We start from the raw sequence: 5,010 nt of genomic DNA, 5'->3' as shown, positions 1-5,010 counted from the left end.
ATATATGCAAAAATACATATAATTGTGCGTAGGTGCTGATCCATATTTGAGAAGCGCCGGGGGGAGGGGGGAGTTTTCGGCCAAAATGGCCATAATTTGTAGGGTTGATACCGGTCCGGTTTCGACCGGTTTAGGTGTATTTTCGGTAGAAACCGGTTATTCGGTTTGCGATTTCTAGAAACCGGAACCGGTTGAAATAAACGGGTCCGATTTCGACTGGTTTCAGTCCGGTTTATCTGATTTTCATTTATAGTTCATATTTTGGGCCCAACACATCAAAAAATTTACAATTCAACTCATAAAATATCAACCAAAAATTTATAATTCTACCCTTTTTTTGGGGCCCAACAAAAAAAAAATCAATTTTGAGCCCAATACATTAAAAAAAACCCATAAAAACATAATTAAGCCCATAAAAATAATTTTTATATAATAAATATATTTATTATACCAATATATACCACAAAATATCAACCAAAGACCCATAATTCAACTCCTCCCCTATGTTTATATATATATATATATATATATATATATATATATATATATATATATATATTTGTGTATATCAGTCAGGTTCCGGTGAGGGATCCCTTATTTTTTTAAAATGCGGGACTTTCCTTCCCGATTGAATTTCGATGATCCGAGCCGCTCAAAGTGATCAGAACGTGATTTTACGGGTCCCAGCGAGAAATCAGCAAAAAAAATAACCGGGAAGGGCTTCATCCGAGCAGTTTTCATTGAACGGTTCAAAAAAAACTGCTCAGATGAAGCCCTTCCCGGTCATTTTTTTTGCTGATTTCTCGCGGGGACCCTTAAAATCACGTTCTGCACACATTGAACGGTTCGGATTTTCAAAATTTGATCGGAAAATGAAAGTCCCGCATTTTAAAAAAGTGAGGGATCCCTCACTTGATAATTTGTGTATATATATATATATATATATATGTATATATCATACATATATATAACCGGTCCGGTTTCAACCGGTTTTTAGAACACATAAACCGGATTGAAATTATTTTTCCGGTTTATAAAATTTTATAAACCAGAACCGGATCAAAATTATTCAACCGGTTTAAAAAATTCGGTTCGGTCCGATTTTTCCGGTTTCGAGTAACAGCCCTAATAATTTGCAATCAAATTGGAGGAATACCCATCTTCTGAAACGTTTTATAAAAATAGGTCATCGCGCCTTTTCAAAACGCGTTATAACGATTAGGCCAACTCCTACGTGGCAAAAAAGTCCAAGTTAGATTATAACGCGTAATCTGAATGCGTTTTAAAGTTTATTATAGTGCCTTTGTAAAAGGCGCTATAGTTTTAAAATCCAAACATAGACATAGGGGTTGTTTGATAAAACTGAAACTGAAAGCTGAAAAATTAAGTACTGAAAGCTGAAATTTTTAAGCTAAAAAGTTGTTTGATAAATATATTAAGTACTGAATTAAAAAAATGGTGAATTAATTTTGTTCCAATTCTCTTTTAATTTACTAACAGCCATAATATACTTATGGTAATGGTGGAGGAGTGGTGGTGGTGGCGGTGGCGATGTGGCGGAGGTGGTGGAATGGTGGAGGTGGTGGAGTGGTGGAGGTGATGGTGTGGTGTGGTGAAGTGGTACGTGGGAATGGTGGTGGTGGTGTAGTGATGGTGGTGGTGGAAGTGGTGGTGGAGTGGTGGTGAAGGTGGTTGTGGTGGTGGTATGATAGTTGAATGTAAGTACACAAAAATTCAGCCAAAATTAAGTAGCTCAAAGCTACTTAATTTTTTTTAACTTTTTGGCCTCTATTTTAAGTGGTACTTAATTTGTTAAGCAATGTAAAATATAGTTATCAAACCTACTGAATCACTTATTACTTAATTGATTCAGTTTTAAGTGCTGAATTTAGGTTATCAAACAAGCCCATAATATAACCCTCCCATTTTCTCCTCCTATATGCTCTTTCCCTTTCTCTCTCCATGTCGACCGTGACCTCCGAACATGCGCGATCTCCTCCATCCACCCTTCTCATCTCCGTCGCTTGCTCGTTTCGGTACGTTCATACCCTAATAAGTAGCCGATTCAAGGGTGTCGTGTCCACGTAATGGACACGGGGACACGTATTGGACATGCCACGTGGCGTGTCCAATAATATTTATTATTTTTTGATAGGGGACACGATGGGGACACATATTAGGGTTTCAACGTACCGAAATGGGCAAACAACGTCCGATCGACGCACGGCTTGGCTTCTTAGATTCGCCTAGTCCCCACGGACTTCAAGAGCCAATCCGCACATCCATCCGACGTCATTTTCCCGTTTCGGTACATTCATACCCTAATAAGTAGCCGATTCAAGGGCACCGTGTCCACGTATTGGACATGGGGACAAGCCAGGGACACGTAATGGACACGCCTAGTCCCCATGGACCTAACGACCCAAGCCGCGCATCAATCTGTCGTCGTTTGCCCATTTCGTGCCCTTGAATCGGCTACATATTAGGGTTTCAACGTACCGAAACGGACAAACGACGTCGGATCACCATGCGGCTTGGCTCCTTAGGTTTGCCTAGTCCCCACAGACCTAAGGAGCCAAGCCACGTGTCCTTCCGACGTCGTTTGCCTGTTTTGGTACGTTGATACCCTAATAAGTAGCCGATTCAAGGGCACCATGTCCACGTATTGGACACGCCTAGTCCCCACGGACCTAACGACCCAAGCCGCGCATCAATCCTTCGTCGTTTGCCCGTTTTGTGCCTTTGAATCGGCTACTTATTAGGTTTCAACGTACCAAAACAGGCAAAGGACGTCGTATAGAAGCGCAGCTTGGCTCTTTAGGTCCGTGGGGACTATGCAGACCTAACCACCCAAGCTGCGCGTCGATCCGACGTCATTTGCCCCATTTGGTTTAAAAGGATTGAAAATTGTTAACAGCCTTCGCAGACACGTTTCAGACACGACATGTCACCGTAACTTCCTAACGCACCTTTTCAAGATGCTCTAGGGTTTCATGTACTACACTTTTGAAGACGCGCTAAGGTTTAGAATATAGCTCATTTACAAAAGGAGCTATGGTTATGTTTAGAAAAGAACAATAAACAGTTTAAAGGACAAGTCAGTCACGGGTTTGCACTGATTATTCAAAAATCAAAGGGGGATTGTGTCGTACAAATTCAAATAATTTACCAAACCAATATGAAGGAATACCCATCTTCTAAAACGTTTTGTAAAAATAGGCCATCGCGCCTTTTCAAAATGCATTATAACGGTTAGGCCAACTCCTACATGGCAAAGAAGTCCAAGTCAGATTATAACGCGTATTCTAAATGCGTTTTAATATTTATTATAGCGCCTTTGTAAAAGGCGCTATAGTTTTAAAATCTAGAGATAGACATAATCGAACCCTCCCTTTTTCTCATCCTATCTGCTCTTTCCCTTTCTCTCTCCACGTCGATCGCGACCTCCAAACCTACGCGATCTCTTTCAGCCACCCTCCTCATCTCCGTCGTTTGCTCGTTTCGGTACGTCCATACCCTAATAAGTAGCCGATTCAAGGGTGTCGTGCCCACATATTGGACACAGGGACACACCGGGACATGTATTTGACACGCCACGTGGCGTGTCCAATAATATTTATTATTTTTGATAGGGGACGCGATGGGGACACATATTAGGGTTTCAACGTACCAAAACGGGCAAACAATGTCGGATCGACGCACGGCTTGGCTCCTTAGATTCACCTAGTCCCCACGGACCTAAGGAGCCAATCCGCGCGTCCATCCAACATCATTTGCCCGTTTCGGTACGTTTATACCCTAACAAGTAGCTGATTCAAGGGCGCCGTGTCCACGTATTGGACACGCCTAGTCCCCACGAACCTATCGACCTAGCCGCGCGTCGATCCATCGTCGTTTGCTCGTATCGTGCCCTTGAACCGGCTACATATTAGGGTTTCAATGTAACGAAACGGGCAAACGACGTCGGATCGCCGCGCGACTTGGCTCCTTAGGTTTGCCTAGTCCCCACGGACCTAAGGAGGCAAGCCACTTGTCCTTCCGACTTCATTTTTCTATTTCGGTACGTTGATACCTTAATAAGTAGCCGATTCAAGGGCACCGTGTCCACGTCTTGGATACACCTAGTCCCCACGGACCTAACGACCCAAGCCGCGCATCAATCGGTTATTTTTCTAGAATCATGATGGATACAACAATTTTCTTCTTGAAGCTCTGTATAGTTCACTTCTCATGCATTTTGCATGAAATGTCATTTATCTCTTGTTTTATCTGGAAATATGTTTTGGTTTTATAGGTATTTATCTCAAGGGTCATTTTGTCTATTTATATTGCATCTGCAAAGACAATTAATGGGAGCATGTTAACTGCTGCAATTATGGTCATCTTTGGGGCTTGGTCTATTGTCATATTGGTAATTTCAATTTTGATTTTGTATAGTAAACAAACAAAGTTGCTATAGGTCTAGTTATTCCTACAATTGGGACTAGATTTTAATGTTGTGGAAAACCTTTTATCTTGTTTATTGTTTTTGTTGATGGGTGTTTTTATTGGCATACTTTGTTCATTAGTGCTACATGCATTTTGGCTTTATATATATTTTCTTGTACACGGGGTTCGACCCCTCTTATAATTGTTGGTTAGAAAAGATCCACAGTTTCATTTCCTTCTGATTGCACCTTTTCAAAGTTTTTGGCTCAAAAACCACCAATGTTTGAAGAACCTATGAGCATATCAATGGGGTGCGCTTGATGCATATTATTCGCAACTGTTGCTTGTGTGTAAATTCTTTCCTTTTTGTTTCATGCATATTATTAGCAATTGTTGCTTAAATATATTTTAAATTTTGCCAAATGAAGGGCGAATAGAGGACAAATGTCACACCCACATCGGGCTAGCACTCTAACGAGCCCAATTTGACACGAGGATGCAACTTCAACCACCAACCCATTTCTAAAATTCAGGTCCTAACAATTAAGTAAATCAATAGTCATTTTATTGATAACGCAAAAT

This window comes from Rhododendron vialii, chromosome 5a (genome assembly GCF_030253575.1).
Source record: "Rhododendron vialii isolate Sample 1 chromosome 5a, ASM3025357v1".
Lineage (NCBI taxonomy): Eukaryota > Viridiplantae > Streptophyta > Magnoliopsida > Ericales > Ericaceae > Rhododendron > Rhododendron vialii.
This window is presented reverse-complemented; position numbering follows the sequence as displayed.